The sequence below is a fragment of the Stenella coeruleoalba genome (genome assembly GCF_951394435.1).
Source record: "Stenella coeruleoalba genome assembly, chromosome: 8".
NCBI lineage: Eukaryota > Metazoa > Chordata > Mammalia > Artiodactyla > Delphinidae > Stenella > Stenella coeruleoalba.
Window position 1 is genome coordinate 63,260,203 of NC_137154.1, and position 13,467 is coordinate 63,273,669.

A 13,467-nucleotide genomic window follows, 5' to 3' on the forward strand; every position below is an offset into this window, starting at 1 on the left:
ATGGTCCCCAGTCAGCTTGTTGACGCACAGGACAGATGTGACCCAGGACAACTTGACATTTAGTCACTTAGCGTGCAACAGGCACTGTTCTGAGAGCTTCACAGCACTAATGCGTTTTGTTCTCATAACAACCACAGGAGAGGCGCTCAACCCTATTTTATCGATTAGGAAACTGAGCACAACATGCTTAGACAATCTGCCCAAAGTCACATAGTTAGGGGAGGCAAAGCCAGAATTTAAACCCACATAATGCTAGTTCTAAAGCCCCTATTGTTAAATGGCACATTTCACTTCCTACATTAAAATAACTAGAAAATAAGGGCATGAAGGAGAAATGTAATAAGAGAAATAAAAGGGGACCAGACAGGACACTGAGACTCCATTGCTCTGGGAGAGGTGGATGTGAGGGAGAGGAAGGTATTTGCACAGGTATCTGGGACACAGATCCAGGTTGATCTGAAACCAAGTGCATGCTCTTCCCTAGGCCAGAGGGCAACAGAGAACAGTGCTAGAGGGGCCCAGAGGAGGAAGATAGCATGTCCGTCAGATGCATCACGAAAGGTTTCTCAAGAAGACGCATCTACCACAGGCCTCAGGGTTTCCTACGCAGAAATGAAGATGGAGGCTGGTGCAGAGAGGTCCTTTCAGGAGGTGGGACAGCTTGAGCAAAGGCAAAGAGGCAGGAATGCCAAGGCACTTTCAGGAAGAGTGGGGAGTTGTGTTTTCCTGGGTCACAGCATGTGTGAAGGGAAGTAATGGGGGGGGGGAGCCAGGCTGGAGAGGTCTGATCACAGGAGACCTTAAACGACAGGCTGAGGAGGTTGAGTTGTCAGGCAATGGGTAGCTGAATCTTTCCAAATAGGACAGCGCACGACAGAGCAAAGCCTTCAGAAGCTGTCTTGGTGCAGGGTGTGTGGCCGACAGAAGCAAGCAGTCAGGACGGCGCCATGACACACAGCAGCACACAATGGGACCTGGACAGGGACAGTGGCACCAGGAATCCAAAGTGAGAGACACACTGGAAAGGAAGAATCAACAGGACTTCAGGACAGGAAACATTTGTATGTGTGGCAGCGGGCGGAGGGTTAGGGGGTAGAGATGGAAGAAATCAACAGTGCAGAGGCGCCTACGCTGAGTTTCTGGCAGAACAGGAAGGAGGTGAATTTTCACTTGACACAGTCTAGAATCCTGGAGATGGAGCAAATCCCAGCAGTGCGGCATATAAGCTGGGCTGCACGGAGGATGGGTGGCTCCCAGTAGAGAGGAATGAGGCCACTGCCCAAAGGGAAGCCAAGGGACAGTGCAGACAGGAGTGGGGCATTGTCTACTCTACCAGGACCCGTGCATCTTTCTCCTTGTAAGACTGTGGCTAATGTTTATAGAAGAGTGATTAAGAGCATAGACCCTGGAGCTAGAGAGCTCTGATTTGAATCCCAGCTCCACCATCTGTGTGATCTTGAGCAAGTTACTTAATTCTGTGTCTCGGTTTCAAATTCTGTAAAATGGGGTTAATAATAGTACCTACCTCCAAAAGTTATTACGAGATATAAAAGAGTCAGTATACGTAAAAGGCTTTGATCAGTACTTGGCACACAGCAAGTGCTATGACTCTTGATGTTATAATTAATGTAAGTGTTATCATAAATAGCACTTTCAAGCCATATTCACATTGGCTATCTCACCGGCTTATCACAGCGATGCTGTGAGGTTACACCTCCCCATCTAGATGGGGAACTGGGACTCAGAGCAGTTACACGACTGGCCACCCACAGTGACAGAGCTGAGATGGGAGCAGCTAACTCTGCCGTCATGTTGCCTTTGGAGTCCAGAAGAGAAGAACCAAAAGGGGCCAGCATTTCCCGCTTTCACCTATTCTCCTTTGACTGATATGTTCCACTAATTCAGTCTCCAAATCCCATCCAAAATACACCCACCCCTCTCCTTCCATGCCAACACACAACCATCCTGGGCATGAAGAAGGGAAGGAAAAGAAAAGCAGGAGGAGTTAGAGAGGGAGGAGACACGTGGAGGATCAGAGAGAGGGGGGTCAGGGGAGTCTCTACCTGTCAGTCAGAGGTGGAGGCCCTGATGTAAATCCCCCAAATGAACCAAGGAATATGGGGCCAGAGCCTAGGGCACAGGCCTCTACATGCAAGTCACCTGCACCAGTGCCAGGGCTGGCTTCTCACTACTCTTAACCCCCAGCAGCCTGGGCAGCCATGAGCCTCCACACTTGCCTCCTGATGAGTCGTGTCAGTTAATTGGCAGCAGGACCTCTGGGAGTGCAGACTTACCAGTTTTCTCAACTCAGTCAGATCCTGTGCTGACCTGTCTCTCGGCAGAGCCATGGCTTTGGATTTGAAATAAATGGTCGTGCCTCCAAAAGACAATTATCCAGACGATAAAGGGTGACTAGTAGCATTTTAGTCCCATATCCGAGGCATTGTCTACTGTGAGTGAAAGCTCAAGAAAGAGAGAAGATCACGTTTATGGGCTGGAAAATGGTTCTGGGTTCTGTGTGGTTTTTTATTTGTTGTTTTTTTTTGTTATTGTTGTTGTTCTTGAAAAAAAGGGGGCATAGATAGCAGCTGATTTGTCCATCGTCATGTTTCTGGGAAACCTTTCGGCAAGTTTCTTTAAATACTATCTGTTGCTTGCTCCCTTAGAACACACTGAAACTGTGATGGATGATAAGGGACAAAAAAAGTTAATTTAGACAGATTCTCCGTGGCAATTGTTGAGAGGTGAGATTCTATCTTTGCTCCACTCTGGATGTCCCCAGGCACTGTTAGAAAATTAGGAACTGCCCATGGACTTGAGGCGTGAGAGTGTTGCAGGTGACCTTAATATGTCCCCCAAACTCAGAGGTCTCAGTGGCTGGTCCTACAATCATCTTCCTCTTCCTCATTAACATCACGATGACGACTACTGCAGGTTGCGGGCTGTCAAAGGATGGAATGTTTGTATCCCCCCCAAATTCACATATTGAAGCTCTAACCTCCAGTATGACGGTATTTGGAGGTGGAACCTTTGGGAGGTAATTAGGTTAAGATGAGATCATGAGGGCAGAGTTTTCTCTCTCCACGGGAGCACGCTCCCAGGAAAGGCCATGGGAACACACAGCGAGAAGGCAGCAGGCGGCAAGCCAAGAAGAGGGTTCTCAGCAGAGCCTGACCATGCTGGCACCCTGATCTTGGACCCACAGCCTCCAGAACTGTGAAAAATAAATGTCTGTTGTTTAAGCCGCCCAGGCTACGGTATTTTGTTCTGGCAGCCCAAGCTCACTGAGACAAGGGTTTATTGATTACCTGTGTCATTTCCCAGAACAACTCAGGGATGTTGCTACCTCATTTTACAGGTAAAGGAAACTGACTTAGAGGTGGAGGGACCAGCACAACCTGGTTAACTGGTGGAGCCACTATCGGAACTCTGGTCTTTCAACTGGATTACTTCCCTCCCTGGTTCTTCGGGGGCTGTTTTGTTCAACCTAGTCCCCATGTCCTGGGAAGGCTCAGGGGTAAAGTTCCCACAGTGTCAGGCAGAGGTGGCAGAGACCACTTACCAGCCTACCAGGGTCACAGGGAAGAAACCTGGGTCCTTGCAGAAGCCTGAAGCTTCTGAGGGTTGAAGGAACAGGAGGCAGTTCTGCCTGGGGGTTAAGAGCGCTGGAGGACAGGGTGAGGGAGGTTTGGCCTGAGATTTCGTGGGTTTAATTCCCTGTAAGACCTTAGGGATGACAATTACATCCTGTGTGCCTCAGTTTTACTTACCTATAAAATGGGGCTAATTAAGGTATTTACCTTGAGAGATTTACCTAAAGGATTTTTATGAAGCATAAATTGAGATAATGACTATGAAGTGCTTTTAGGAGGCTGCCTGGCAATAGACTAAACACTCATAAAGAGAGAGATCAAGGTCATGGCCTGGACTGAAGAGCAGGGGCTGAGCACTGCCCAACCACTGCAGCCAGCCCTGGTTCAGGGGGAGCATCACCCAGATGACAGGCCAGAGCAACAACTCTCCCCACATCAGGAGACCCGGGACGACCTGCAGAGCACTGTACAGCCTCCTTTCTTCCTCACTCACCCAACAGTCCTGGGAGGCTGCAGATGGGGAAACTGAGACTCGAAGGGGATAAAGCTGTCAAGCGCAACACACACAGCTTCGGGAACCAGAGCTGCATGCGTACTCTGGCTTTCCTGTGTGCTGTGAATGGGATCTTGGGCAAGTTACTTAACTTCTCCAATCCCAGTTTCACCGTCCTAAACAAAGTGAATAGATAAATGAGTACCTCCAAGGGTGTTGTGGGGAATTAAATGAGAAAGGTATGTGAAGGTGTCCCTAAAAATGTTAATTTCTGTTTTTACATTAAGTGCTTTGCTTGTAGTTACACAGAGGCTGGTAAGCAGCAGAGCAGGGTCTAAAATCTAGGCTTTCTGATGCCATGAGGCCATAGGAGTGTATCTATGCAGGAAATGAGAAGCTCAAGATGCTCTATGTCAAGGATCTGCTGTTTGCTTACCACTGTTCTTGCATCTACATAAGGACTAAAAGAAGTATAAAATGGAGTCCCAAATGAGCACTGATGGTATCTGTATCCAGTATCCTTAAGGGGTGTCAAGACTAATAATAGCTGGGTCTTATCCACAACTAATATCTAGGCATGCACATTCAGTGCATGAACCCATGAACTCCTAAAATCAGTAAATATTAGGAAGCACCTGCTATGTGTGTGAAGCCCTAAGCCAGGCTCTTGAGACTACAAAAACTGACAGAACGACATTCACAGAAAGACAGACAAGATGAAAAGGCAGAGGGCTATGTACCAGATGAAGGAACAACATAAAACCCCAGAAAAACAACTAAATGAAACAGAGATAGGCAATCTTCCAGAAAAAGAATTCATAATAATAATAGTGAAGATGATCCAGGACCTCGGAAGAAGAATGGAGGCAAACATCGAGAAGATGTAAGAAATGTTCCACAAAGATCTAGAAGAATTAAAGAACAAACAAACAGAGATGAACAATACAATAACTGAAATGAAAAATACACTAGAAGGAATCAATAGCAGAATAACTGAGGCAGAAGAATGGATAAGTGACCCAGAAGACGGAATGGTGGAATTTACTGCTGCAGAAGAGAATAAAGAAAAAAGAATGCAAAGAAATGAAGACAGTCTAAGAGACCTCTGGGACAACATTAAATGCAACAACATTCGCATTATAGGGGCCCCAGAAGGAAAAGAGAAAGAGAAAGGACCCGAGAAAATATTTGAAGAGATAATAGTCGAAAACTTCCCTAACATGGGAAAGGAAATAGCCATCCAAGTCTAGGAAGTGTAGAGAGTCCAATACAGGATAAACCCAAGGAACAACACACGGAGACACATAGTAATCAAATTGGCGAAACTTTAAGACAAAGAAAAATTATTGAAAGCAGCTAGAGAAAAACGACAAATAACATAAAAGGGAATCCCCATAAGGTTAACAGCTGATTTCTCAGTGGAAACTCTACAAGCCAGAAGGGAGTGGCATGATATACTTAAAGTGATGAAAGGGAAGAAACTACAACCAAGATTACTCTACCCAGCAAGGATCTCATCCAGATTTGATGGAGAAATTAAATCCTTTACAGACAAGCAAAAGCTAAGAGAATTCACCACCACCAAACCAGCTCTACAATACATGCTAAAGGAACTTCACTAAGTAGGAAACACAAGAGAAGAAAAGAACCCACAAAACCAAACCCAAAACAATTAAGAAAATGGTAATAGGAACATACATATCAATAATTACCTTAAACGTGAATGGATTAAATGCTCCAACCAAAAGACACAGACTCGGTGAATGGATACAAAAACAAGACCCATATATATGCTGTCTACAAGACACCCACTTCAGACCTAGGGACACATACAGACTGAAAGTGAGGGGATAGAAAAAGATATTCCATGCAAATGGAAATCAAAAGAAAGCTGGGGTAGCAATTCTCATATCAGATAAAATAGACTTTAAAATAAAGAATGTTACAAGAGACAAGGAAGGACACTATGTAATGATCAAGGGATCAATCCGAGAAGAAGACATAACAATTATAAATATATATGCACCCAACATAGGAGCACCTCAATACATAAAGCAACTGCTAACAGCTCTAAAAGAGGAAATCGACAGTAACACATTAATAGTGGGGGACTTTAATACCTCACTGACACCAATGGACAGATCATCCAGACAGAAAAGTAATAAGGAAACACAAGCTTTAAATGACATAATAGAGCAGAGAGATTTAATTGATATTTATAGGACATTCCATCCAAAAACAGCAGATTACACTTTCTTCTGAAGTGTGCACGGAACATTCTCCAGGATAGATCACATCTTGTGTCACAGATCAAGCCTCAGTAAATTTAAGAAAATTGAACTCATATCAAGCATCTTTTCTGACCACAACACTATGAGATTAGATATCAATTACAGGGAAAAAACCATAAAAAACACAAACAATGGAGGCTAAACAATACATTACTAAATAATCAAGAGATCACTGAAGAAATTTCAAAGAGGAAATCAAAAAATACCTAGAGAGAAATGACAATGAAAACACAATGATCCAAAACCTATGGGATGCAGCAAAAGCAGTTCTAAGAGGGAAGTTTATAGCTATACAAGGCTACCTCAGGAAACAAGAAAAATCTCAAATAAAGAACCTAACCTTACACCTAAAGGAACTAGAGAAAGAAGAACAAACAAAACCCAAAGTTAGCAGAAGGAAAGAAATCATAAAGATCAGAGCAGAAATAAATGAAATAGAAACAAAGAAAACTATAGCAAATATCAATAAAACTAAAAGCTGGTTCTTTGAGAAGATAAACAAAATTGATAAACCATTCACCAGACTCATGAAGAAAAACAGGGAGAGGACTCAAATCAATAAAATTAGAAATGAAAAAGGAGAAGTTACAACAGACACCGCAGAAGTACAAAGCATCATAAGAGACTACTACAAGCAGCTCTATGCCAATGAAATGGACAACCTGGAAGAAATGGACAAATTCTTAGAAAGGCACAACCTTCCAAGCCTGAACCAGGAAGAAATAGAAAATATGAACAGACCAATCACAAGTAATTAAATTGAAACTGTGATTAAAAATCTTACAACAAACAAAAGTCCAGGACCAGACGGCTTCACAGGTGAATTTTATCAAACATTTAGAGAAGAGCTAACACCTATCCTTCTCAAGCTCTTCCAAAAAATTTCAGAGGAAGGAACACTCCCAAACTCATTCTATGAGGCCACAATCACCCTGATAACAAAATCAGACAGTTACTACAAAAAAAGAAAATTACAGACCAATATCACTGATGAATATAGATGCAAAAATCCTCAACAAAACACTAGCAAACAGAATCCAACAACACATTAAAAGGATCATACACCATGATCAAATGGGATTTATCCCAGGGATGCAAAGATTCTTCAATATACGCAAATCAATCAATGTGATACACCATATTAACAAATTGAAGAAAAACCATATGATCATCTCAATAGATGCAGGAAAAGCTTTTGGCAAAATTCAACACCCATTTAGGATAAAAACTCTCCAGAAAGTGGGCATAGAGGGGACCTACTTCAACATAATAAAGGCCAGATACGACAAACCCACAGCAAACATCATTCTCAATGGTGAAAAACTGAAAGCATTTCCACTAAGATCAGGAACAAGACAAGGATGTCCACTCTCACCACTATTATTCTACATAGTCTTGGAAGTCCTAGCCACGGCAATCAGGGAAGAAAAAGAAATAAAAGGAATACAAAGTGGAAAAGAAGAAGTAAAACTGTCACTGTTTGCAGATGATATGACACCATACATAGAGAATCCTAAAGATGCCACCAGAAAACTACTAGAGCTCATCAATGAATTTGGTAAAGTTACAGGATACAAAATTAACGCAGAGAAATCTCTTGCATTCCTATACACTAATGATGAAAAATCTGAAAGAGAAATTAAGGAAACACTCCCATTTACCATTGCAACAAAAAGAATAAAATACCTAGGAATAAACCTACCCAAGGAGACAAAAGACCTGTATGCAGAAAACTATACAACACTGATGAAAGAAATTAAAGATGATAGAAACAGATGGAGAGATATACCATGTTCTCAGATTGGAAGAATCAATATTGTGAAAATGACTATACTACCCAAAGCAACCTACAGATTCAATGAAATCCCTATCAAATTACCAATGGCATTTTTTACAGAATTAGAACAAAAAATCTTAAAATTTATATGGAGACACAAAAGACCCTGAATAGCCAAAGCAGTCTTGAGGGAAAAAAATGGAGCTGGAGGAATCAGACTCCCTGACTTCAGACTATACTACAAAGCTACAGTAATCAAGACAATATGGTACTGGCAGAAAAACAGAAATATAGATCAATGGAACAGGATGGAAAGCCCAGAGATAAACCCACACACCTATGGTCAACTAATCTATGAGAAAGGAGGCAAAGATATACAATGGAGAAAAGACAGTCTCTTCAAGAAGTGGTGCTGGGAAAACTGGACAGCTACATGTAAAAGAATGAAAGTAGGACACTCCATAACACCATACACAAAAATAAAGTCAAAATGGATTAGAGACCTAAATGTAAGACTCAACACTGTAAAACTCTTAGAGGAAAACATAGGAAGAGCATTCTTTGACGTAAATCACAGCAAGATCTTTTTTGATCGAACTCCTAGAGTAATAGAAATAAAAACAAAAATAAATAAATGAGACCTAATGAAACTTAAAAGTTTTTGCACAGCAAAGGAAACCATAAACAAGACGAAAAGACAACCCTCAGAATGGGAGAAAATATTTGCAAATGAATCATCGGACAAAGGATTAACCTCCAAAATATATAAACAGCTCATGCGGCTCAATATTAAAAAAACAAACAACCCAATCCAAAGATGGGCAGCAGACCTAAATAGACATTTCTCCAAAGAAGACATACAGACGGCCAAGAAGCACATGAAAAGCTGCTCAACATCATTAATTATTAGAGAAAATGCGAATCAAAACTACAATGAGGTATCACCTCACACCAGTTAGAATGGGCATCATGAGAAAATCTACAAACAGCAAAAGCTGGAGAGGGCGTGGAGAAAAGGGAACCCTCTTGCACTGTTGGTGGGAATGTAAATTGATACAGCCACTATGGAGATCGGTATGGAGGTTCCTTAAAGAACTAAAAATAGAATTACCATATGACTCAGCAATCCCACTACTGGGCATATACCCAGAGAAAACCATAATTCAAAAAGACACATGCACCCCAATGTTCACTGCAGCACTATTTACAATAGCCAGGTTATGGAAGCAACCTAAATGCCCACCGGCAGATGAATGGATAAAGAAGATGTGGTACATATATACAATGGAATATTACTCAGCCATGAAAAGGAACGACATTGGGTCATTTGTAGTGACGTGGATGGATTTTGAGACTATCATAAAGAGTGAAGTAAGTCAGAAAGAAAAACAAATATTGTATATCAACGCATATATGCGGAACCTAGAAAATGGTACAGATGAACCGGTTTGCAGGGCAGAAGTTGAGACACAGATGTAGAGAACAAATGTATGCACACCAAGGGGGGAAAACGGCGGGGGGTGGGACGGTGGTGTGATGAATTGGGAGATCGGGATTGACATGTGTACACTGATTTGTATAAAATGGATGACTAATAAGAAAATAAATAAAAATAAGTTAAAAAAACAAGCTGTTTTAAGATGACAAAAAAACACAGAAAAACAAAAAACTGACAGAATAGTTACTGTCTGTGGGGGATCCTATTAGAGTGGGTAAGGTAAAAATAAAAGCCAAAAAAAAACCTCATCAGGAGTGTGATAAGAGCCATGGCAGTGGAATAATCATGGGGATACAATGGAAAAAGCCTATATTTGGTCTGGAGCTGTCAGGAAGGCTTTTCAGAGAAGTGACACTGGCGCTGTCAGAATTAAGAGGAGCAAGGGACCAGCAGGCACAAAGATCTGGGCTGAGAGACAGCCTGGTGTGTCCTGGAGATCTGTAACGCGTTTGGGGTAGGCAGGCACAGAGCACATGGTGGAGGAGAGATGAGGCTGCTAGGCTGAGAGGCCCCTTCACAGGGGCCATGGACATTGCACGAAGGAGTGTGCCGTTTGTAGTACAGGTGAGAGGAAGCCACAGAAAGCGTTTTAAGAAGCAGAGTGTCCATGTTTTAAAAATTTCATCTGGTGGAGGCTGAAATAGAAGTTGGACTGGGGGGTAGGAGAAAATGGAAAGAAGGCAATAAATAAACGTCCAGGGCTTCCCTGGTGGCGCACCAGGGAAGAATCCACCTGCCAATGCAGGGGACACGGGTTCGAGCCCTGCTCCGGGAAGATCCCACATGCCGCAGAGAAACTAAGCCCGTGTGCCACAACTACTGAGCCTGCGCTCTAGAGCCTGTGAGCCACAACTACTGAGCCCACATGCCACAACTACTGAAGCCCGCACGCCTAGAGCCTGTGCTCCTTGACAAGAGAAGCCACCGCAATGAGAAACCTGTGAACCGCAACGAAGAGTAGCGCCTGCTCACCACAACTAGAGAAAGTCCATGCGCAGCAACAAAGACCCAACACAGCCAAAAATAAATAAAGTAAATAAATTCATTTAAAAAAAAATGTCCATATGAGAAAGACAAGATCGTGAACTTCGCACACACGCATGCATGCACACACACACACACACACACACACACACACACACACACACACACACAGCTGGTTCTGCCTGGACTGAAACACCCTGGCATGAATCACACCTGGTTTCCAGCTCCCAAAGAAGCCAGGTCTGGCTCTGCCAGGTTACCTTAGATATGCCCCATCCTCTTACTTCTCAGCTGTGGGAAACCCAAATAGCTTTTCATTTCCAGACTAACCTCAAACCCAGAGTTTGAGGTTATTAAACACTGTCTGTGAGGTTGTGGTCCTGGAAACTTCCTCCCAAATGATGTGAAGTACAGGGAGTACTACATGCCTGGACCCACACACAGCACAGCCAGGGCCATGCGGATGGAGGGCATCAGGGCTGCTCCCGGTTCCGCAATCAGAACTTTAAATTAACACGGCAATTACAGCCCCCAGGGGAAAGGGAAACTGGCATTGACTACTGACTTTATCTACAAATGCAAAAAAAATCACAACCCACAGCATGCACAAAAGGAAATAAGTAGTGTTTAATGTGCCTTTGTTAAAATAAAAGCTCTTACGAGGAAAAAGACAGAAGCTCTTGTGGAGGGCAGGGTGAAGGGAGAGGACATATTGTCTTTCAAATTTCTGGAACTCTTATGAATAGGATGTCAATGTCAGTAAAAGGGTAAGAAGCTCACTAGCATTTACTGGGTGCCTACTGTGTCAGATACTGGGTTAAGCAAGCACTTTAGATATATTTCGTCTCTTTTAATCCTCAAAATGACCTCAGGAGGTTGGAATTGTTATCCTCCTTCCATAGACTTTGGGAGGGGAAGATCACCTAGCCTTCCCGAGATCACACAGCTAGTAAGCAGCAGCGGCAAGATACAAACTCACGTCCCTCAAATTCCATTCCAAAGCCTGAGCTCCTCCCACTGTACCCCCTGTTTATCTCTGTATGGAAGTGTGAACAGCTGTACCTCCACAGCTGGCTGGGAAGTCCCTGAGGAAGTCACTCCCCTAGTATCCTGTCCATGTCTCTAGGGAACGTTAGACGGGAAGGAGCCTTGGAAGCAATCAACTCTGATCCCCCAAGATGGGGATCAGAGATGAATGGGGATCACTTCCCCACGACCCGCAGCTTGAGAGGAGGGCCATCAGTCTATAAGTAAGGTCTCCTCTCTTCCTGGCCAGTGTTCTCTTTGCTATATCAGGCTGAGGTCTCCTGTCTCAGGAGTCAATGATTTCCTGCAAAAGTTTGCTGTTCTTGTTGTTTTGTTAGTAATGAGATTTCTATTCTCGCCTGTGTCTAAAAAGGAGGTAGGGAAGTAAGTAATAACGCCTTTTCCCCTAGCAGATTTACTCAATGGAAAAGCATGATCTGTGTCTCCCTAATGTACATAATCTGCTTCCACAATATCCTACAAGAGAATGAGTAAGAAGTGATTAAATCACAGCGAAATGGTTTCATTTACAATTAGCGCTCAGTGTCTTGAAACACAAACCTCCCACCTAAATATTTATCCCAAGATAAACATCTCCCCCACACGTTGCCATGACCAGCTCCTGCTGCCACAAAAGCATACATCTAAACACACCCGTATCCAGAATACAAAAGCTTTCTATTGGGTCTGGATTCAAATCTAATTTTCTCCCAAAGGAAAAAAGAATTCATAAACTCAGTTACGCTGATCTCAGTGATGTCCAGAAATCTCTCTTTTCTACGAGTTCATAGAAAAATGTTAAAGGGAATAAAAGTGGAAAAGCAGAAAACTTTAAGGTGAGGGAAGCCTGAATATTCTTTCAAATTAAGTGATAAACAGGTTTGTTCTAAGAGTCACATGATTCGAAGTCTCTAAGATGGGCAGATAACTGGGACACAGTCCACCAATTATGCTTGGCATTGGTGGGTGACTGGAGACTGGGTGCGGTTAGCTGGAAGGGGGAGAGAACAGAATGAGCAGAGCTGATAGGAATCAGAACCCACCTCTGGGCATGTGATCTGACCATCTACTGTCAGACAGAGAGAGTGGATGTGAGGCCAGAACCGACCTTTGGCCTCAGGTCCAACCTTAGCCACATACAGGTTTCTGCCCCAGCCCCCTCTATTCCCCCACCAGTAAGAACCATGGTTAAATGAGAACCATTTGAGAGCTCCTCGACACAGGAAGAAGAGACAACAAAATCAAGACTGCATGACAATCTTTGGTGCTTAGGCCAGACTCCTGCAAGGAAGTCTCCTGGTACATTGGATCCTGCCACGGAGGAGATCAGGCTTGGTGGAGTTCCACAGAGCATATTAGCTTCTGGCACTAAAGGCCACCCCAGTTTGGAAAGTAAGAGAGTATGGGGTTTCCTAAGCTAGAAGGCTTCTGAGTCTGATTTCCTTGAACCCCAGGGGTCCTGATGTCCTTCAAGCTGCAGATGTATAGAGTGACTGCCATGTATGCAGAGGTCTCACCTCTTATACTCACTGGCTGTGTTCCCAGTGTTTGGGTCAACAGTTTTAGCAAGCAACTACCATATGCTCAAATGACACTACTGGGATCACAGGCTTCTCGCACTGACTGGGCAGGTGGCAGCCATCCAGCCCAGCCTGGTTTTCTTAAGGTACTGCCTTACCTCTGCAGAGGTGTCAAAACCCACCAAAACAGTAGTGTTCCACAGGTACCTGGAAGTCATGCATTCCGATCCTGAACTATCTCGCCCCACCTACTGCAGACCTTGATCCTCACTCTTCTCTCTTTTC

The 13,467-nt window shown here is 43.4% G+C and overlaps 1 protein-coding gene across 1 annotated transcript in view; it reads right to left on the reverse strand.

Annotated features, from left to right (window-relative positions):
• The window catches only part of ME3 (malic enzyme 3), a 199,009-nt gene that overhangs the window by 165,422 nt on the left and 20,120 nt on the right, over positions 1–13,467 (reverse strand). The gene's annotated exons all lie outside the window — the stretch shown is intronic.